The sequence below is a fragment of the Haemaphysalis longicornis genome, unplaced genomic scaffold (assembly GCF_048455015.1).
Source record: "Haemaphysalis longicornis isolate Haplotype H1 unplaced genomic scaffold, Haemaphysalis longicornis Haplotype H1 scaffold_2, whole genome shotgun sequence".
NCBI lineage: Eukaryota > Metazoa > Arthropoda > Arachnida > Ixodida > Ixodidae > Haemaphysalis > Haemaphysalis longicornis.
In genome coordinates, this window is record NW_027526295.1 from 293,099,325 (window position 1) to 293,122,858 (window position 23,534).

The window sequence follows — 23,534 nt, forward strand, 5'->3', positions numbered from 1 at the left end:
TCGTGTCCAGGTGACCAGTCGATGCGAACATGAATGCCGCTAGATTTCAGCATGGAGATCTGATGAATGATTTTGTTGGCGATGGTATTGGTCGACGTAGGACATTTTAGAGTCTCTAGGGCTTGGAAAGAGTCTGTCAGGATGCGTATCTGGGAAGGCACGGAGGAGGGAAAGTCAAACATGAGGTAGTCTATGGCTTGAACAATAGCATGGAGTTCCGCCTCGAGGATGGTAGCACATGGAATATTAAGGGATCGTTTGCCTTGAATGGAAGGGAGGTCAGGAGAAGCCCATGCGGTGCCAACTAGCGGAGGAGAAATGCTCGCGTCGGTGTAAATGTCGATTTCGTTGGGGAGTTTACTGTTTCGGAGAGCGTTGATGCGGGCAGCGCGGACGGGGCGGGCGTTGCGCGGGACGGGATGGGCGGCCGTAGAGTCCGTGACCGAAGGGCGGCTCCACGGAGCGAGAGGCGATGGGATGTCGGGGGGTTCAGGCGGCTTGAGATTATCCCAGGCGATGATAGAGACACCTTGATGAGTTAATGTGCGCTTATGAAGGGATTGATTCACTTGCTCTTTAATTATATTTTCCAGTGGGGGAAGAGCAACTGCAGCTTGCAAGTTCTCCAGACGAGTATGTTTTGGTAGTCCGCTGTTGGTGCGAAGGGTGGCTCGGTGCAGGTGTTGAAGCGTTCTCATGGCCGTTTTGTTGAGGTCGTAGGTCTGGGCTGCGTAAGTTATGGTACCAATTGCGACGGCATGGGCTAAAGTTTGGGTTGCCTTCTGGCTTGCTCCACCAAATTTGTTCGAGAGGCGATGTATGGCATGTTGAATTGTTTTCCATTTAGCTTTCAGCTGCTGTAACCATATTGACGGGCTGTTTTTGTGTCCGATTGGGATTCTGAGTAGTCGTATGGGTTGAAAACTAGCTGTTATAGGAGTACCGGCGAGAAGAAGAGTTGGAAGGTTATAGTGTGGAGGGGTTTGTGGCCAAATACAGGTAAGAATTCGATTTTTTCGGGGGCTAATCCAAACCAAGAGAGGCCAAGGAGCATTCAAGGCTATTTGCGGCGGCTTGGAGTTCGGTTTGCATGTCTTCGTAGCATGAAAAGTCGGCTGATTCAGTCCATATGGTTACATCGTCTGCATATATGAATCGTGCAGCAGAGTCACGTTCGAGATTTCGAGCGACCCTCACCATGGCGAGATTAAATAGTATCGGGGAAAATATGGATCCCTGAGGTACCCCGCGGTCAAGGTAGTAAGTGCGAGGAGTCCAGCCTGGGTGAGATCCTTGAAGTCGTATTGGCCGAGCGTTCAGAAAATTGCGGATCCAGATTTGTGCCCGGGTGCTTTGGTAGGCGTGCCCCAGTTCCTCTAGTATGGCAGATTGGTTAACGCGATCAAAAGCCTTGCGTAGGTCAACTGCTAGGATCAAGTCGGGAGGAGAGTGGTTGTGATGGGAGCGATTGATCACTCGACGTAATAGCCAAAGGCTATCGTGAGTGCTCAGGTTAGGGCGGAAGCCAGTCTGTGCAGGGAGAAAGTATGGTTGGACATATTCGAGGTAATGGGTGATGCGGTTATTGATTAGCCTTTCTATGAGTTTGCAGAAAACAGGAGTAAGAGAGATGGGTCGGAGGTTGGTGAGGTCAGTTGGGCGGGTACCAGGTTTCTTGGGTTTGGGAATAGGGAAGATGAGAGTGAGCTTAAGATGCTCAGTAACTTCACCATTTTCCCAACAGCGGTTAACATGGCCAAGTAAGGCAACAAGTGCAGGTTTCGGCAAGTTGCGGAGGTGTTTCCAGGTCACACCGTCATGTCCAGGGGCAGATTTGGGTTTACCTTGGTGAATGGCCGTGTAAAGGTTATTGAAGGTGAAGGGAAGGTCGAGGTCGTCCTGTGGCGATGAAATGGAGTTTGCCTGGATCCCGGCTCTCGTCACCCGTCACCCAAATATTCCAATACTCATTTGTGGTGACTTCAATGCCCCTCACCCCCAATGGGGTTACAGCCGCACATCTACTCGAGGAAGCTCTCTCGCCGACACCATGGATCTCCACAATTTCATTCTTATCAATGAACCTTTCCAAAAGACAAGAATTGGCCTTCATAAAGCTCAGGAAGACACCACACCGGACCTCACTTGGGCAACACCCAATCTCATCAAAAGTTGGTCCCCCTACTCTACAACCTGGGGCAGTGACCACTTCCCCCTCCTTATAACGTTTCGTGGCAAGAAGACGCGCACCAAGCAAACACTATCACGACTAGACTGGGACACCTTCCGCGAATATATCGACCAAAAAGACCCCCCTGCCTCCTTCGATGATTTTGCGAATCTTATTCGAACTTGTACCCAAACAGCCACCGAAGAAATCGAGTGCTCTTCCGACACACCAGCTCTCGATGCCCACCTCACAAACCTCTGGAAAAAAGTGCACTATCTCACACAACTGTACCGCTCTACCGGCAAACGTCATACAATTCTTGTCCGCATCCGCCGCCAGTATAAACTCATCACGTCATATCAACGTTGCCTTTCCAATAAGCACTGGAATGATCTCTGTGCCACACTCGGTCATGGAAAAGGCCTTCGGGCTCTCTGGAAAATTCACCAAAGTCTTGGACCTAAGAAAAAACAGCGACTTCCACTATTTGCTGCCCTCACGCTCACAAAAGACCCAGTCAGCGTTGAACATGATATCATTATGGCTTTCTTCCCCCACGCCCAACTCCATCCCCCTCCTCACCTTCCACACTTACCCATTTCATTTTTAAAAAGAATCTCATACGACGCATGATAACAAAGCCCCTCAGAGAGGGTAGCTTTGATTCAACATTCTTTATTGTACTCTAACCTCATATATCATTTGGCTAACTCGGAATTTTTGTTTTAAATTAAGGGCTGTATAGACCCCACACTAACCTATGATATTTCTAACTATTTTACCTAAACTACTACATGCATCAGAAACGACACAACCATTGTGCTGGCGCTCTTTGGCCTTTGTTGCCCTTGCGCCAGAAAACAAACAAAAATCAATCGTCAATCAACGCAGAAAACTTGACCGAGGCTCGAAGCATAACCACACAAAACATGGCCGCGTCTCCAAGCATCACCACGCATAAACTTACCCGAACCAAGAATAAGCTAGATGGGGCCACCAGCTCTGCTGTTTCTCCAGCCTTGCACCACTAGTACAAGCTGCACCAATTTTTCTTTCTCCGCCTTAGCGCGGCTATGAAAACACCACCCGGGCTGAGGCCAGGCAGACTCGCTGGAATTTCGGGATGACATGGTCGCTTTAGCCCGCATGTGCATTGTCATTGAAGACCCGTGTCTTTGAAGACTTCAACGGGCTCCCGGGTTCCCCAATCTCTCTGTTCGTCATCGGACGGCCTAACCCACACCGAAGCAAAGCTTCATAGGTAGCCACATCGCCACCGGACAGCGGTGCATCAGCCAGCCCAGTCGGTAAATGTTATGGGAGTTTCGTGTCGTACATACGCATCGAAGTGTTTCCGTTTTTTAGTTTACTCCTCCACTTTGTAGGGAGATAGTTGAACTACCTTCGTTTGTATCATTCTGTTGCGTTTACCCCTCTCGCATTTTCATTATATATTAATTGTAACTATGACATATCCTACTCGAGTCTGCTGCCTGATGCAGGAGCCTGCTTCGTTCCGTGGCTCGTTGGGCCGACCTAAGTTTGCTTTCCAGTTGTTTAGTAAGACGCCAAGTTTCTGCTCAATGCGCCATCACCGGCAGCTCGCATTGGTTGTATACTATTCTTTTCAGTGACACAGGTAGCTTTCTTTCTATTATTTGGGAGTGCTTGCCCAGTGCTCAGCATCCTATGCCTATTCGGCGAGCAATTTTTTTCTTGTGCTTTGGATCAGTATAATTTGTCCTAGATAGTTATACTATTCCACTTGCTGTAGCGTTACGACACGTAATCTGTAGACGGCGCTTTCAGAATGCTTATTGATCATTACTTTGTATTCATTGATATTTATTTGTAGCCCCACTGCTAAGCGTTCAGGCTGTAGCTTGTCAAGAATACTGTGCAGATACTCTGCAGAATCAGTAAGAAAAACAATGTCGCTTGCAAACGTCAAATGGTCCAGGAATCCTCCGTTTATCCGTAATCCTGCGTTGTCCCAGTCAAGCTTTCTGAATACCCTGTCGAGACACGCCGTGAAGAGTTTTGGCGAGATGGTATGTCTTCGTTGTGCTCCTTTTCTCATCGGGAACTTTTCGCTTTTTTGTGAAGGGTTATCCTGCGCGTGCATCACTATATAGGCCCTCTAGGAGTCTTATGTAGGTCTCCCTCATTCCCTGGTCTTTCAATTCTTCCAACACTGCTGTGGTGCTTACTGAATGAAATGCATTTTCTTTGTCTATAAATGTCATGTAAAGGGGTTCATTATATTCGGCAGATTTTTTTTATTGTTTTGTTTGAGGATGTGATTGTGGTCTATTGTATACTATCCTTTTCTGAACCCAGCCTGCACATCCATTGTAAAGTTCCTTTTTTTGAACCCAGCCTGTTCTCGAGGTTGTTTTAAATGTAAGTTGTCGCTTATAGAGTTACCTGTTACTTCGTTAAGCAACTTGTATACATCAGACAGTAGGCTGATGGGTCTGTAGTCCTTAAGGACTCTGGAATCTTGGTTCTTGTGAATGAGATTTACGATGCTGTTGTTCCAGGCCATCGGCCCCTTTAAAGTGCTCACGCGTTTGCAAAATACGTAAGCAAGATTTTGCAGTACAATGTTTCCTCACTCCTTTAAGTTAAACGATCCCCGCTTATGCCGTCCTCACCGGCAGCTTTTCCCTTTTTCGTGCCTTGGGAGGCCTCTTCAGCTCTTCTACTCCCTCTTCGGTTACTGGTGGGACATCGCTAGCTAAGCTCGTAGGCTCAGTAGTTCCCTCTGCTCCAACGTCGCTGGCGTAAAGTCTGCTGTAGAATCGTTCGGCCACTTTTATTACCTAGTTCATGTCGTGCGCAATGTTAGCCAGCTCGTCAGCGAGTGCGTACAAATAGCTAGTTGTTATTAGTTGCTTTTAGGCCTCCTCCTATTTCCAGCTTTTTTTCGATCACTGCCATGTTGCACGCACGGATGTCGTTTATTTGACAGACATGTTAATCCTTCTGGACAGCTCCGCCCGTTCAGTTTGCCCCACCGTACTCGACAGCTGCGCATTTTTAAGTTTCCCAATAGGTTCCTTTGTTTTTTGAGACAGTGTGTCGGGTTGCTTCTGATAGGCGGCTTCTCCAACAGCTGCTGTTGACTCTGTGACTGCTGTTGTTAAATTGTCACTTGACATGTCTACACTGTCCTCGTTCTCCCCAGTTAGAAGGGCAAATTTATTATGAAGGGATATTTTAAACTCCTGCGTCCTGGCTCTGACTGACTCCATGATGGGTTTCTTACTTTTCGCAGCTTGGTTGTTAGCAAGTTTATGTTAGGAGAGTTATCAAGGTTATGCCAAATAATGTCGGCTTTACAACAATTACACCAGTGCATCGCTACAAAGACTTTTCTCTATGGGCAACATAAGCATTGTAATATCAAAGTGTGCATAAGCCTTTTATTAAATACCTCCGTAAGACCTCGTTAATTCATGATGGAGCACTTTACACCGAGAATATTCAAAGTCGGCTTGACTACTGTACGTGCATGTATTTCAGAGAATACTTTTTTCAAGGTTCAATATACGAAGTCTGATCTTGAAGTAGAATAACCCAGCGCCTCTGATTGGATTCACCACTCTGGCGCGCTTTTCACCGAGCAACATCAAAGTCGGCCCCAATGCTATACAGCAATGATTTGGGGGGAGGATATTTTTAGGGGCAGTATGAGCCGCCTTACCTGAACACATGAAGGCGTTTCATGGAAGCAATTTCTTATGCTGTGTAAGTGTGACACCGTCTGCAGGAATGGCATACCATGGGCGACTGACGGCAGGACGACCGCAGGCGGGTACGCGAGGAGGGAACCATCAAATTTTCGTTTCTGAAATATAAATGAACGCTGTGCACCTTGCTGCAGCAGCAATGTTATGGCCTCTTTAAGATAGAAAGTTGGAAACTGTCGCTAGAAACTGCCGTTATGTGTGTGTGATCTACCAGAAGCCATTCAAGCATACGCTGCCAAGGAGGATCTCGGGCCATCGGATCCCTTTTTCTTTGCCTCGGCATTCTATTATTCTTTCACATAGTCTTTCTCTTTCTTTAGAAAGATTACACGTATACACGCTGCTAGAGCCAAAAGACACTCTGGGTGCGTACCTAATCTTTTTTTTTCGAAGCGATGATAGCGGCTGTGCAGCGACTGGGCAGTTGTTGGCGGCACTTGGGGTTAAGCCATCGCTGACGCCTGCGTTTGTCCGCCTTCGGGCCCGCCCCGTACGCCTCCACTGGACGGCGTTGCGACACGGGCCGGCTCCGTCGCGCTGCGCGCCCGGTGACCGATGAGCGTGTTGTTGTCTCGCCCGATAAGAACGGAAGCCGGGGTCGAAAGAGGGAAAACACGGGCGGCCAATCTTGCCGGAGGAACGTCTGGGCGCGCCGCTGTATTGACGGAGGGGCCGCCAGTGGCGATGGACGACCTGGGAGCGAATCTTGGCCGATAATGCGATTTCGTCGTTTCTCTCGGCCGTCGTCGTTGTCACTGATTCTCTTCGCCACTGGTCCGCCTCCCGAAGCTCCCAAGGCACACGCCGACGGCGAGTCAGCTTCCCGTGCGCCCCGTCGTTCGGCCGGTCTCCCCTTTTCCGTTTGTTCCCTATTAGGAGGACCCTTCCCTCCCGCCGCTGCCCGGGCAAGGTCTGCTGCCCTGGCGAAAACGCACTCCCTCGGTCTAACAAATGGCTGCGGCTCGGGTTCCGAATGCAACTCCCCGGGAAATGGTGCTCATCCCACGCGAGTGTGCAACCCCAATCAAGTGAGTGCCCGGCCGCTTGCATTCGATAACGACCGAATGACAACGGGGCTACGGAGCTGGGCAGCGAACGAGCAGCGCAGATGCTGCATCCATTGGAGCGTTCAAAAAGTGGCGAGCAAATGCGGTTTGAACCCGCCGTGGTGGCTCAGTAGCTAAGGCGTTGCGCTGCTGAGCACGAGGTCGCGGGTTCGATTCCCGGCCGCAGCGGCCGCTTTTTTGATGGAGGCGGAAAGAAAAAGACGCCCGTGTGTACGAGATTCCGGCGCACGTTGAAGATCCCCAGGTGGTCAAAATTAATACGCAGCCCCCCACTACGGCGCGCCTCATCGCCTGCGTTGCGTCGGCGCCTTAAAACCTACAGTCAATCAATCAAGTCAATGAAGAGGGTCGAAACGCACGTAAACAACAAAACAAGGCCTGGGTAATCTTCGAAGGTACCCAACGGCACAGAACCTTATTGTTTTCAAGCGGGCCAAGGCAGTTGGAAGGCGTATTCGCCTAGACGCCCAAACCTAAAGCTGGAGAGCTTTTGTGGGTTCGATTAGCTCTTAGGCGGACGCAAGCAAGGTGAGGAACCGAATAAAAAAATTCACAGAGCACAAAACAACCTTACCCCTTGTTAGCACCACTGGTAACACATTAGAAGCCCAGGCAAACACGCTGGCCAAACACTTATTTATTATTTATTTATTTTATTAATTTAAAAATACTGCCAATCCCTTGTCGGGATTTTCGCAGGAAGGACATCGGAAAACACACAATAAAAGCACACAATAAAAACATCCGTAAGCTATACATCGTTTAGGATACGCGTTACATTGATGCTACCAAGTTCTCACAATTTCTAACAACCAAATGCAAACAAGTTCTAACTAAGTTCTAACAACAAAGTTCTAACAATAATTGTACTACATCCAAATGATTACATGCGAAAGGGTCAAAATAACAGAGCCTAAAAACAATCGATTTTGCAAAGATGACTGCAATAGCGCGATGTTAGGGTTCCGAACGCAAATGTGCTTCAGCAAGAGGAGAAAAAATATTTAAAGAATTGCTGCTAGTAATCATGGCTGCTAAGCTGTTCCATTTCCTTATGGTGGCTGGGAAGAATTAGTGTTTGAAACATTCCGTGCGGAATGCGTATTCTTGCAGTATTTCGGGGTGCTGCTTACGCGTGGGTCGTGATTGTTAAACTGTAAAGTATTTGGAGGCATCGATGTTGGTTTGCTTATGGTGTAGCTGGTACATGAATCGTAGGCGTGCTAGTCTTGCTCGTTTTTGCAGCGTTATCATGCCCGCTTCTTCAAGCATTTCGGTAGGTGAGTCCGTTTGCCTAAACTTGTTATAAATGAATCGGACGGCTTTTCTTTGGACTCCTTCTAGCTTCGCAATATGTTTTTTTATGTACGGGAACCAAACAATGTTCGCATATTCAAGAACAGATTTCACGTACGTGTTGTAGGCTAACAATTTAATTTCAGAAGGTGCTAGCCGAAGGCATCGTCTCAGAAAAAATAGTCGTTTCAGCGCGGTTGCTGTAACGTTAGAAACGTGGGCACCCCATCTGAGATCGCTAGTAAAGGTGAGGCCAAGGTACTTATGATGACTTGCTCTTGGAAGTGGGATGCTATTGATGGTATATGAGAACTCTGACCATTCCCTTTTTCTTGTTACTGTCATTATAGCTGTTTTTTTATATTGAGTACCATTTGCCAATCTGAACACCAGTTTGATACTATCTCAAGGGCTTTGTTTAAGGCAAGATGATCTTCTGCAGAGTTTATTTCATGATAAATTATACAATCATCCGCGAAAAGTCTGACGTGGACGGGACTTTGACAGGGTAGGTCATTGATAAAAATTAGGAATAAGGTCGGAGCAAGAACACAACCTTGGGGAACACCGGATGTGACGGGAACTGTTGTGGATACTTGGCCATTGAGATTAACAAATTCTGTGCGACCGGTAAGGTAGTTTTTGATCCATTTCGTAACGGAGCCATTGCCTAAGGTACATTCTAACTTTTGTACCAGTTTTTTATGCGAAACCTTATCAAAGGCTTTTGCGAAGTCTTATAGGATAAGGTCGAGCTGTTTTTGGTTGTCCACACTTAAGGATAAATCATGGGTTAGTTCTGTTGCGTGACTGTAGAAAGCCCCCTACGGAAACCGTGTTGAGAAGGCGACAGGATGCGTTAGTTTTCAAGATACATATTGATATGTTTTAAGATAATATGTTCCAGAAGTTTGCTGGAAGTGCAAGTAAGAGATATAGGCCTGAAGTTATTTGTCATCTTTTGGGCCTGATTTGTGTATCAGTTTAACTTTCGCTTTTTTCCAATCATCTGGTATGGTGCATGTTGCTAGGGATTTATTAAATATGATGCACAGATATTTTGCCATCCACTCCGCATATCGGTTGAGAAACAAATGTGGAATGTTGTCTGGTCCTGAGCCTTTTTTTCTGTCAAGTTGGAGGAGCAGATGAAAAATACCTTCTTCGGTTATCAGGGGCAGTTCCAATGGTTCTTTGTTCAAAATGCCGATTGGTGGTTGATTGCCGTCATCGGTCGTGAAAACTGATTGAAAGTGCTCATTGAGCGAAGAAGGAGTAATAAGGCCATCTTGAGAATGACTAGTGTTTTCACTAGTCTTTGAATTTTTAAGAAAGTCCCAAAATTTTTGCGGCGAATTTTTGATGAAACTAGGAAGGGTGTTACTGAAATAGTTCTTGTTTGCGGTTCTTATTTTTAATTTCATGTCGGTGATGGCAGTTGTGAGAGCAGTCTTAGATTTGCTATTACTTATTTTTAGAGATTTCCTAAGTCTTTTAACTTTGCGTTTGCGTGAATGATATCGCGATTAATCCACGGATTATATTTCTTTGATCTTTTAGTTTTATTTGGTACATATAATTTCATACAGTGCGTTACGATATGTTTAAATTTTAACCACAGTTCATCGACACTTATAGATGCGCGTTGTGAATCTTCTTCAAATGGTGCTAATTCCATGGATAGGTGATCAATTATGCTGGTATTATCCACGTTCTGAAAATCTGGAACGTTTTTTTGCGAGTGGCAGTGACTTTTTTTGGCACAAATTGATGCACTGCACACGATTAGCTTGTGGTCCGATATCCCATCGCGAATTTCTACACTGTGCTTATCACTTGGAAAATGGTCACTTAAGAATACCAGGTCAAGTATATTGGAGCTCTCCGCCTGCACCCGTGTTGGCTCCATTATTATCTGATTGAGGTTAAAAGATAGCATTGCATCAAAAAGGGTTTCTGAGCTTAAGCACTCGTGCTGCATGGTCCGTCAGTTTATGTCGAGCAGATTAAAGTCCGCCAAAAGGATTAGTCTCTTGCCTCTCACATTGTGCTGCATATATGTGTGCAGTGATTGCATAGCGATATGATCTGACCCTGGACTGCGATAAACGCAACCAACTATGATTGCAAATGAGCCGCATAATAAATTACAGAACACCGCTTCAGCACCTTCAACAACAGGCATCTGTGTGAATCGAATACGTTTGTTAATATGAATGGCAACTCCACCGCCGCGTGTTGATTGCTCCTTTCTCACAATGCCGTTGTTTCGAGGTGCTATTTCGGTGTCTCCAATCTTGTTTGAAAGCCACGTTTCCGTCACTGCCAAGAAGTTAGAGTCGACAGCGAGAAGTACTGATTCTTGCGAGTCGAGTTTGTTCAGTATGCTGCGTGCATTCACATTAACAAAAACTATTTCGGACGAGATTGTTGGCGGCGAGTGCGCATGGGTGATGTTCCTTCTTGTTTTTTTTATTTTTTTGATTGGAGGGAGCATTGCGTTCTGTTTTGTTCTCAACCTTATCGCCCGCGGTATCATCCCAGCGGTACAGTACTCGATTGATACTAATCTTGTCGTGTGCTAACCATACTTTGTCACCAGATTCTTTGTTAGGTTTTGCGCTATCCCACAGCTTTTTCCTTATGCTATGAACACGAGCTGAGAAGTCTTCACTAATCGATAATTTAGTTCCTTTGAGCTTATGGCAGTTTTTTAGGATTTTGGTTGTGCCACGCGTGTCGAGAAGTTTTAAAATAACTGGCCTGGTTTTGTTCGCGTCTGGCTTTCCGAGCATGTGAATTCTTTCGATTGTTACCGGCTCTAGTTCCAGTGTTTCCTTAATAATCGTGTCGTTAACAGTTTGTTCGAGCGAGACATCATGTTCATCATGTTTTTCGGGTATGCCGTACACAATCAGGTTCCCTCTTCTAGAACGATTTTCCAGGTCATCAATCTTTAGTTCAAGGTCTGAGACTACTTTTTGCAGGTGCGTTACTTGATCCGTGCAGATTGTTATTTTGCTATAAAGCGAGTCCAGTAATTCTAGTTTCTTATCTATGGCGGTTAGCCTTTCTTCTTTTATTTCTTTTAGGTCGCCTGCAATTGCCTGCAGTTGTTTCGCGAGATGCGCTAGGTCTGGACCGGGATTTGTCTGCACATCGCCAGCAAGCAACAACACGTGCACAGCATGAGATGACACGTCATACAAAAATAAACACAGCAGCCTTGGGCACGGCAGCACAAGTAGGCACAAAGCGTTCGACCGATAGCACTTCCCGTAATGTTTTCTTACCTGCGCAAGAAAGACGAAGGGGTTAGACTTTATTTATGCGGTGCCACCGTGCCCATTTGTCCAGCAGTGATCCTCGGGCGGCGTATATGCTGGGCGCGAGGAGCGCCCCCTAGGCTCCGCCGCATACTGCGTCGACGCTGATGGTCGCCGCTGTAGGGCTGCCGTGCCGATATCCGCTGTGCTGGCACATGTGCTGTGCGGACGACACACCGAAACTGGATTCGGCGACGAGCTGCGTTGTGTTGGCTCGTTGTGGTTCTCTTCTTCCATGTTGCGCAGCCGGTATCAACAGCAGTGTGGTGAGCAACTGCGTAAGAAAGACGAAGGGGTTAGACTTCATTTCTGCGGTGCCACCGTGCCCACTTCGACCTTATATAAAGCTCTTCACACAAAACCGACAGATTTATAAGGTACAAAACGTCTGCTGAGCGCAAATACACTAGGGACATCAAAATATCGTCACAATACTCTTACAACTGTCCATTTTACATCCACGAGCATAAAGTTTCCTTGGAGACTTGTAAGACATCACAACCGGGTGCAGACCAGATCACATACACAATGATTCAACGCCTCCACGCAGACCCCCTCGAAACACTCCTTTATTTGTTTAACAAGGTATGGAGTGCAGGACATTTTTCACGGGCTTGGAAAGAGGCATGTGCGGCACCGTTGCTAAAACAAGGGAAATGCGTTTCTTCTACTTCTAGCTATTGGCCAATAGCAATTACCAGTTGTCTAAGTTAACTGTTGGAGAAGATGGTCAACAGACGGCTCATGTAGTGTTTAGAATACCGTGGTATTCTAGATAGCTGCCAGAGCAGTTTCCGTTCGGGAAGATATACGACCGACCAGCTTGTGGCCTTGCAATCGTACGTTAAATATGCTTTTGTCCACAGGCCGCATTGTATGTTAATTTTCTTCGACATGGAGAAGGCGTACGATACTGCATGGTGCTATGGCGTCCCGCGTGACCTCGAAGCTTACGGTGTATCTGGAAACATGCTCAACACTATCGAAAGCTACTTGTCTGAGCGAACTTTTCGCGTAAGGGTCGGAGCATCACTTTCAAGAACACACATTCAAGAAAACGGGATGCTACAGCGTGAGTACTGAATTGTACACTTTTCATTATCAAAATAAACCCACTCCAAAAGGCACTGCCAACCGCAATTTTAGATGCGAAGCAACTCATGCTCGGTGCTGTGTGCCTCCCCCCTTCGTTATCGTTGTCGTTGTCCAGGAGCCACGCGAAATGGCTATCAAGTGGCTCCGGCGCAGCGTCAGACTTGGCTACTCCGCAACGGAGGCGCACAGCTGGGCAGGCGCCGGCGCCAGTGCGTCTACCGCGGCTATGACGTTACTCCTCTGGAATGCGCAGATCGGCGAATGTGCACACCCAATTCTCTGCCCACCCGTACTCCAATTGGATTGCATATCCAACCCAATTCAATACAATCCAATTTAATCCAATCCAATGCTCCTCGCACTTGCGCACCACAGCCCTTCAAGGTCCACGCGTAACTGCTCAACCTCGGCCAGTGTAGCTTACGCTACAAAATCCGTTGGCGGGGAATCTAACCACTGCCTCCGCAGCACCAACCCGACGCGCTACCGACTAGACCAGGAGAGTTTTTTTTTATAATACAAACTTTATTAGATACGGAGCATCTCATGCTCGGGGCTGTGTCCCTCCCTTCCCTTGTCCGCCGTCCGCACTCTACTGCGCATGCGCGTCTCTTCAGCCCCGTCAGCGTTTGGGCTGACGTCAGCGCAGTCCACTGTAAAAAGAAATAGGCGGCGCCCGGTTTCGATCCCACGACTCTCGCGCCGCAACGGGAGGTACGTGGCGCTCTTCCCACTGCTCTACAAACCGAGACGGGAGCACGTGCTACGAACGCGCCTTATGTCCTTCACTCATTCAAACTACGTAAAGAAGCTACTGACACAAAGAAGGCACGCGAAGCTGAACGTCAACGGAAACGACGAACTGAAAACTAATGGGAACTTCAGTCGACCCCATGGCTGCTCCGCATACTACTCAGGGTTCCCCTACGGGAAGATGGTGTAATTTTTTTACTCAGTCTACGTTGGTGCTATTGAAATCAGCTATAAATCGTGCAACCCTTAATATGCGAGCGGCAATTACAACTGGATGCTAACAAACTTGAAAAGTGGGCCGACGAAAATAGTTTCAAGATTAATCCTTAAAGGAACACATGTGTTTTGTTTTCTAGGCCTGCAATCAATCAATCAATCAATCAATCAATCAATCAATCAATCAATCAATCAATCAATCAATCAATCAATCAATCAATCAATCAATCAATCAATCAATCAATCAATCAATCAATCAATCAATCAATCAACCAAATGCGGTTTGCAAATCGCACGATAGGCTGACGGCGCCGAAAGTTGCACCGGCACTATTGTTTTCCAGCGAAAGCTCATGTGACTAGGTGGAAGGAACATCTAGTGGTCCCGTGCACGCTGAAAACTCTCCGTCGCAGTCACATACGCATGCGCGAAAAACTGGGTCGGAGAGGAGTTATGAGTGGGACCGGCTGGGTTTCTCCTTTCGTATCGGATGTGCAGCTCACCGGCTCCGACAATTTTCTTTCGGAACCCCAGAGTACTTCTTCGAACCTCCGAAAAAATCTCTCCACCGTCACCGGAAGGTGATCCGGTTCATCTGGATACCACATTTCGGCAGGTGGGCCCCTCCAACTTTTGTTACGGGCGATTTACGTCTCGACCACGCCGGAGGCGTCTCTAGGCCTAACGGTCATGGCTCCTCCCGGTATAGAAAGGACGCGCGGCCCCGCACAGCAGCCGCAACCGTGGCGGACACCCAAGCTGGGTATGATCATCACAGCATGGTTTGGACCTCTATTCCGGCTTCGCACAGCTCACCGGAATTGCCCCAATCCTTTAAGAGCGCCGCGCTTACTGCCGCGGTCGCTCGTCGAGAGCAGGCGAGCAGCTCACGTAGGGCGGCCTCCGCCGACGCGGCGTCCCTGGCCGCAGCGCCGACGCGGTCGCTGGCGCCTGCTCGTCAACAATTTCGCCGCCTGCGACGCGCTCCGCGGACCCGCAGTGGGGGCCCAAGAGGCCTTTGTAGCATCTTCAACCCTTGCCGAAGCCGAAAACAATGGACTTCGTCGTTGTGCTCTAACCCCGGACTCAGCTGTCCCTCGCCGACGCTTTCCCCGAGAACGGGGCCGATCGCGCGCTCATCGCACACCTTGGAGCGACCGCGACATGGCTAGTCATGTTGTGATGGTGCGGGAACCCCTGGCACGCGCACATAGCGGACAAACTTATCGGTGCGTTTGCGGTTTCCTCACCCGCCGGACCGGTGCCCCTGTTCGGGTACTTGCACGTGGACACTCAAGACTCCTGTTATGGAGTGGTGACGGCGCGCAGCTCCGACACTGAAGCCGCACTTCATGAGAGCCTTTACTGGCCTGAAGGCGAGATTCTACACCTCCGGTCACTGGGAACCTCTAATAGGGTGCGCCTCACCTTTTTCGGCACGGTGAAGCTCAGGTACGTTTCCTACGACGCACTACTGATCCCGGTGCAGCCGTACAAAATACCTGTGCCAGCCTGCGGTCGGTGCGGCTCTGTTGGGCATCGACCCGACGCCTGTCCCGACCCCAAACCAGACCTTTGCGGCATCTGTGGAAAGGCGGTGCCGCTCTAGGATGGCGCCCGTGCCCCACATGAGTGTACGCCCAGCTGCGCTCTGTGTGCGGGTTCCCACTTCACCGGTTACCGGCGCTGTAAGGAGCGCTACAGGGCGCCGCTGCCCAACCCGTCCACTTCTCCATCGGACGGTCAAGCCGACCGCAAGAAGCGAAAACGTCGACGCCCACGGAAGCCGCGAAAGTCGGGCTCTCCGTCCGGAATCGCCGCAGGTGGCTCGGCCCCCTGCCACCAATCCTGACCCGCGCCCGTGCCCTGGAGCCGTGGCTACCGGGCCTTCTCGGCGAGGCCCAACTCCGGACGGACCTCCGGCCACGAAGCCTAACGCACGGCAGGTTTCTCCCGCCCCATCCAAACCGAACGCGCCATCACCTGAACTCAAACCCGCTGCCCAGGGCGATTTATCGTGGGCCGCCCGCGTCCGGCAAGGATCCCTGGTTAGCGGCTCGGGCGGGGCAGCCTCTTCGCCCACACCCTACGACGTGATCCCCAAACCCAAACCGCCAACCCCTTCTACTCCCACACGGGAACAAATTGAATTGCGCAGGTTACAGGCCCAGGTTGCCTCGCACACGCAGACGGTGGAGGCGCTCGCGAACCGCTCGTCCTTACCTAATTCGACACCCTTGCCGGAGGCGATGGATAGTTCTCCCTCCGAACACAGGAAACCACCGCGCACCTCGGCCCGCTTGAGGCGCGTCTAAGCAACCCAGAGGTCCGGATGGCGTCCATAGGGACCATGATGGAGAATCGATTGGCTGCCGCTCTCCAAACCATTTTTTGGCCGCATCCCGGGCAAGATAGCTGCCCAAATGTCCCAACTCGCTGTTAGCACCCGCCGTGCTCAGTTTAAGCGAGGGTTTCGTTCTCAAGCACCCCGACGCCTTTCCAAGGTCACCGTGGCAGACGAGCAGTCTAGCAGTTCGACTGCGACCTCGCAAGCGAGCACCGGATCGAGCAGCGGAGCCCCTGTGGACACCTTTGCTCTCATGGAGGCTCCAACATGTTTAGCTCGAACGATGGCTGGCAACGGCCCTAGATCGCGCCGCGACCGCGCAAATTCGGCTCTTTTTACAATCCTAGAATGGAATTGCCGAGAATTTAAGGTGTGCAATAAGCGTGCTGTTCTCCGGCTCCACTTAGAAACCTATCCGCAGTTGCCTGCTGTAGTGACCCTTCAGGAGACGGGCGAGCACGTTGCTCTCACAAATTATACCGTGTACCAAAGGGATGCACACACAGCTCTCTGCGTACGTCGAAATTATCCCGCCAAACTGTTGGACCTCGACTGCGATCCACTTTATTCGTATGTTAGGGTGATCCTCCTCCCACTTAAGCGGGATTCACGCGACGGAGAAACCCTCTCTTTTTGGCCCGCGGGACCCGCTCACGTGACCGGTTTTAGGCTCCGCCCCTCGGTGGGGATAGCCCGCGGAGGCTCCGCGAAAGAAAATGCCTCCGCATGTTTTCGCTCGACGGCGGGGGCCCTCGGCGGGGAATGGAACCTGTTCCTCGGCGCTGTCGTCTGCTAGTCACTCCGCGTAGCTCCGCACGTGTGGATGCGCCGCCGGGCTGGATAATCCGGTCACGTGCTGTTGACGTCACATATCCGTCCGCCTCCGCGCGCCTGTTCCTCCGTCGTGTGAATCCCGCTTTAGGAAGCAGGATCCGTCCCTGCACATCCTCAACATATACAGTTCTCCCAGACTGCCTAACGTAACTTACGCTGATGTATTTACCAAAGCCCTTACGGTGGCAGGCAGGGAGCCGCTTGTGTAGGGGGCTTTAACGGCCGGAGTCCCCATTGGGGTTACCGTAAGGAGGAACGGCGGGGTAGAAAGTTGGCGGAAATTATTTCGACCCTGGGCCTCACTATCCAAACGGACCCAGCACACCAAACCCACATTGGCAACTCTGTAACTCGGGACACATATCCTGATCTCACACTTACCAAGCACGTCAGGCATGCAGAATGGCTCAACACCGGTAAAACCCTCGGCAGTGACCACTGCATTCTTCACACTGCAATTCGGACGCATCCCCTTATCCGTCCCCATCAACCAGCGAAACTTCCGGACTGGAACAAGTTCCGTTCGGAGTACACGACTTCGGCCCCCATAGCTCAACAAGGCAACGCCACTTGGTCTCAACACCTTGTGACGTCACTTCGCCAAACTGAGCAGACGATTCAGCTCTCAGAGGCCACGCCGGTGGTGGATAAAAATCTGCATATGCTGGAGGCTCGGCAATGCCCAGTCTGCCGCTGGCGCCGACAGAAGCATAACCGCAAGCTCAAGCTCCGCATAGCAGCCCTCACCCAGGAAGCGGCCGAGTACGCCGCCCAGCTCGCTGACTCCAATTGGGTAGAACGGTGCAAGAATGCTGCCAAGCATATGTCCCACCGCAACACATGGCGTTTATTCAGGGCTCTCATCGACCCTAGCCAAGGGCGCGCAGAAACGCAAAAACAACTTCAACGCGCGCTCCACATTTACGCGGGTGACGCGGATAAATTGGCACAGGCTCTTACGGATAAATATATCTGTGGCCCGCAGGACACCATCGGACGGCGTTCTGGTATGCAGGCTCGGAGAACGCAGACGTGGATCGTTGCTTTCAACTCCACGATCTGAAGGCGGCCCTGTCGAAAATGAAGCGAGGAACGGCGCCGGGTCGGGCCGTTCTAGCCAACTAGCTTCTAGCCAACCTCCAGGACCCAGCATACCTTCACCTCCTCGACTACTTCAATCAAATTTGGGAGGGGCGCGAACCGCTACCAATTGATTGGAACACTGCTCTGGTAACTGTTATTCCCAAACCGAGCAACTCCATCAACACCGAAAATCTGCGCCCCATTTCCTTAACCTCGTGTGTGGGGAAGCTTATGGAAACAATGGTTAGAGATAGGCTGTCCGATTACCTCGAGGTCCAGCACGCCTTTGCCGACACTATGTACGGCTTCTGTCCACATCGCTCTGCTCAGAACATTCTCCCACAACTCCCTCGTGACGTTATTGAGCCGATCGAGCATCCAAGTAACAATAAGGAAGTCCTCGCCTTCGATCTTAAGGGCGTTTTTGATAACGTTACCCACGAAATCATTCTTACCCATCTGTCCCAAACGAACTGATGGCATAATTCTTTCAGGTACATCCCTCAGTTCCTGACTGAACCGCAGACGTACCTCCGCATTCAAGACAAGGAGCATGGCCCATATTCTCCGGGTACTCGAGGAACACCACGGGGAGCGGTCCTCTCTCTTTTGTTCAATCTCGCCATGGCTCATCTCTCCCCACTGCTGAAGGATATCCCCGGCGTACGGCACGCACTGTACGCCCACGATATCACGCTGTGGGCAACCCAGGGTTCCCTTGGCAGCACTGAGGCTAGCCTGCAGCATCGGTCGTAGATGAATACGCCCGCCGCTGCGGCCTCGAATGTTCCCCTGCAAATTCGGAGTACGTGCATCTTCGCCCCGAACCAAAAGACACGACCGAAATCGCACTTTCCTTGCGCACCAGGTCAATCCCGGAACGCGAAGAAATCCGCGTCTTGGGGATGTTCATACACAAGAGCAGGAAAGTCGACACAACACTGCGCCAGTTACGTATGGTCGGGGATCAAGGGGGCCGCATGGTCCATGGGGTCTCGAACAAGCGAGGGCGTCTCAGGAGCCGCGATGCTTTGCGCCTCGCCAACGCTTTCGTGACCAGTCGGATCCTCTATTCGACACCCTACTTAGGCTTGCGCAAATGTGATGTGCACACGCTCGAAGTCATTCTCCGCAAAATATACAAGCGCGTCCTCGACCTCCCGATCTCGACGTCTAACCAGCGTCTTGCAGAATTGGGCATGACCAACACGTACGGGGAACTCAAAGAGGCCCATCTCCATAACGAGTACCTGCGGCTTACCAAGTCGCACGCTGGGAGATGCCTCTTACAATGCCTCCGTATCTCCTACACCTATCAGGCAGAAGAGCGGACCACGATCCCGGAGGACTGGTGGGGTACGTTGAATATCCAGCCTCTGCCCTAAAACAGGGCTAGGGGGACTCACGAAGGCAGGCGAACTACGTGGGTTACAGCCTTGCAAGGACGCTATGGGTCCCGGCTTGGAGTATTCTTCACGAACGCGTCTGGCCCTCACCACGGGGGCTGGTACACGGCAGCCGTAGTCCATCAAAACGTGCCTGTTCAAGGGCTCACTTTTCGAGCCCCGGACATTACTCACGCGGAGGAAGTCGCCATAGCTCTCCCCGCAGCGGACCCCGCATCTGTGATCATTATTACCGATTCGCGGAATGCGTGCCAAAATCTTACGAGAGGTCGCATCACCATTCGCGCTGCTCGAATCCTCAAGGGCTGTTATTATATGGACTGCCCAAATACACGTTCCGTCATCTAGACTCCAGCGCACGCAGGACCAGGTGGTAACGAGGCTGCCGATGCCTCAGCCCGCGCGCTTGATTCCCGGGACCCTCCTCGCCCTCCATCGCCTGACGGTCCAGAACCTAACCCGGTCACCTTATTTCGCGACATCACAGCGATGTACAAATCGAACAGGCTCCGATTTCCGCCTCTGGCGCCGGGCCTGACTAGGGCTCACGAGCGCTGGCTCTTACGCCTATACAGTAACACGGTATTGTGCCCGGTGATACTTAAGCATTTAAATCCGACCTTCTCCGGGGAATGCCCACACGGTGATCACCCGTTTGCGGATACTTTGCACATGGCGTGGGCATGCCCATCTAACCCGGCAGTCCCCCCAATCGCGTCCCCATCCGCCCCCCCCCGTACCCGTCAGAGCTGGGAGGCTGCCCTGCTCGGCTGCTCGACCTTGGAGGGCCAAAGAGCCCTCATGGCCGGGGCGCGCGCCCCCGCGGAAGCCACAGGGGTCCCGGACTAGGGACTCCTCGTAGAGTTTGTACAGGGTCGGCCCTTAAGGCCGCCCCTATCTCTCACTTGTACATAGACCTAATAAACGTTTTTCACCACCACCTGCGTAAAGCACTGATCAAGCGGCGACTGCGGGCAGGGCGGAGCAGCGTCAACGGGGCAGTGGCAAACAACGGCCGCACGTTACTTCTAAACGGGCAGGCCTCGCGTCATGCGTAAAACACCTGCCGCACAGTGCAGCTTCGTTGGTTAACCATGCGCATGGTCCCATTTTTGTCTTCGCATATGGGCAAAAACCGCTTGGCCAACCATGTCTTCTGAAAGATTCTTCTAATTTTTTGAAGTGGTGTCACAAAAAGAGGTGCTCAGCGCTTGGGATAACTACAACTTTTACACTCAGAGGCATCGGGGAGCCGAACACTGCTCCCAGGAACATAAGTCGCTGTACACAAACTTCGTAACTAGTGGAGACTATATGCGGTTCGGCGGAACTGTGGTAATCCCGTGGCATGGCGGATAATGACGCTGTGTTGCTTGCCGGTCATTGCAGCATGCGTATGGAACTACTGCATGCCGCGTCCTCGCTGTTCTCATGATCGAACGTACCCAGTGCACCGAGCGAGAACGTGCAAGGTAAGGACGCCTCGATTCCCCATGAGGTGCCCGGCAAGGTAGGAATGTCCTCGACGGGCACGTTCCCGGCTGAAGGAAAGAAAGGCAAGCAAACGGTGCCGCAGTTGCTCGTCGTGTCTTCGTTGCCGACTCCGCTGCGGGCCGTCATCGGAAGAGGGAGAAAAAAGGAGTGCAGCGATCCGAAGAAGGGAGCTGCTGGCCGTCCTGCCTTTCGCTTTCCTTCTCTCCCCCCGCGTCCTTCCGCTTTGAGGGCACCCAAGCTCTGCGCTCGCTCACTTTGCTTAAGTGCATGCTCGCGTCCAGTTTCTGAATCTCGAAACGAGACCGGCAGATGAAGTTTTTCGCTGAGACCAATCCGAGAAGCAGGACAGAACAAAGGGATCGCAGCGTGTTTTCTCTAAGACGCACATTGAAGTTGCAGTTCACTTCGCCAGAAAGGACACAGGAGCGCTTCGGCGGCGGCGAGGGAGAAACGTACGAGGGAGCAAAAGGAGTCCATCCAGGGCTGCCCTTCTCTCTTCCTCCCAGCGGCGCGTCTATTGCCGGGGCGTTCCGCTGTTGAACGCGCCGTCCAACTCGCGAAGATTGAATCTTCTCGGGACGGCATCCAGACAGCTTAGCGCCCTCTCGCTCCGCCGGGCGTCACCGGGGTGGTGGTGGCGGCGCCCAATAACGCTGATCTCTTTCGCGCACGCCAGGTACACTACGAAATCTCGTTATCGGTTGTTTGCAGACGAATAAGCATTTCTAACGGGCCCCAGCACTGCTCAGGACGCGCTTCCCGCCCTCCCTTCTTTCCCCTCGGTCGGCCCCAAAGCTTGGCTTCATCCCAACACTTCTGCGCCTTGCATTTACGGCTGTTGTATTTTGCGGCGCCTTCTTCGTTATTAGTCGGTTCCCCGGTGCATCTCTTTGCGTGGAATTGCGATAGCCAAACGCGTGCTGGGTTCCCCCCCCCCCCTTTTTCTTTTCGTGCTTCTGGATGTTCTGAAAAGTCATCTCGCCTTCTTTCTCGTCCCTGTTTTTCGTCGGCATGCAAGAAAAAGGGCCAACGTCATTCCAACCGTGCGGGCTAAATTAGTTTTGTACATGATTTCTTTTCTTTACTGCACAGTTTCACCAGAAGATCAGTTTAAGCTTTTGGTTGCACCGTCAATGAACAGGAAAAATACTAAGAGTTGGTACCGCCGCCAAGCTGATCTCTCCGTTTAAAATGCGAGCGGCTTGACCTGCTAATCTTTGTGGGCTTCTTCTTCCTTCTGGTTCGTCTACGTGCAGCTTCGCTTTTAAAGAAGCGCCTTCACCAACAAAACTTCCCTTTCTTGAGACATTTGTCGGCGTCAGAACTCTCTCCGACGCTGTGCCGCGTGCGTTGGGGACGGGATGACCTAGGAAGGTCCGGACGCCCTACGAAGAGGCGACTTATCAGGAAGTGCGCCACGCTGCGATGCGAGAATGTAAACGGGAACGAAGCGCATTAGACCCCGAGCTGTTGCGAGAAAGTGTGCGTTGGAGCTAACAGCGTCGCCGACAAAACGACCCCACCTACCGAGTTATGCAGAACTTTCAGCGTCAGGTGCAAAGCTTAGGGAGACGAACACAGCTCTGCTGTGACGTTAGGCTTGCACCGACGGGAAAGCGGGCTTAGATTTTTGCCACGAGAAAACTGACAGGTCTGTCACGCCACCTCGAAGGCTCCATTTTATTTTTTTTCTCAATAAAGAAAGTTTATTCACTCTCTGTCATGGCTGAGCCATTCTGGGAAAATCACAAAGGCTTCGGTAGGAAAGGCACACAATATTTGCAGTGACAAATCAGGGCTATTTTTTCGCGTCTGCACTGGCTTTCACAGTAAGCGCAGACTGCGTTTCGGGGCCTCTGTATACGACGCTCTACTCGCTACACCAAGGTAGTCAGTGTAGGTTAAAAAGAGCCCTACCATCGTTCTCGGTCATTGAAATGCATCCGACTGCGCTGAAGCTCAACGTGCTGGCGCTTCCCTTTTTTGTGTGCTCTTCTCGAAACATTACAATCTTCACCTGGAGCAGGTTCAACGAAATATCTGGCGGTATGCCCGCAGCAGTGTAAAGCAGCTTGTGAAGTGTTCAACCAGGCGTGCCGCTCGAGCATGCGCTATATACTCCCTCTACGTGGTTATATCCTTTTGGAGTTCACGCAATGATTTGTCTGTTGGTATGTGTGTGAGTATTGAGACTCAAACTGGTTCAACAGGGAATAACAACCTAGCGTCCTGCTCGTCCCGGCCGAGCACGACTGTAGAAGTCGAGTTAGGAGGTCCAAATGATTAACTCCATCGTGCGAATGCGTCCGCATGCTTCCCTTTGTTATGCAAACAAGTAAATGGCCATACGCGCGGTTCCCTCTCTCATTCCACGCAATACTCACGGAGGCCGGTCTTTCATGAGTTCAGCAGCATTTCGCGGTGTCTCTGGGCGCTCTGGGGAAGCAGCCGAGGCTGGAACGCCCATGCTCTGTATTTGAGCTTCTAATTAGGGTAGCCCGAAGCAAAGCAGGGCAACCGCTGTTCCGTTGCCTGTCTTGTCTGTGTTCCTCCGGGCGAACTGGTTTGTCTTGATATGACACAAACCAGTTCACCCAACAGTAAGCACGTCGACCTTCAGAACGCGGTGGGTGCAGGGGAAAGTTTGGGGAGGGGGGAAGATGTGCCGACAGCGCTTCCCCGGGCCGAAGCT

General features: G+C 50.9%; 1 protein-coding gene and 2 pseudogenes across 2 annotated transcripts in view; 2 read left to right on the plus strand and 1 right to left on the minus strand.

Annotated features, from left to right (window-relative positions):
* LOC144170858 (neural cell adhesion molecule 1-like) overlaps positions 1 to 23,534 on the plus strand; it is an 871,116-nt gene that overhangs the window by 459,693 nt on the left and 387,889 nt on the right. The window lies entirely within an intron of this gene.
* On the minus strand, positions 10,701 to 14,286 carry LOC144170969 (uncharacterized; annotated as a pseudogene).
* On the plus strand, positions 14,369 to 15,731 carry LOC144166926 (uncharacterized; annotated as a pseudogene).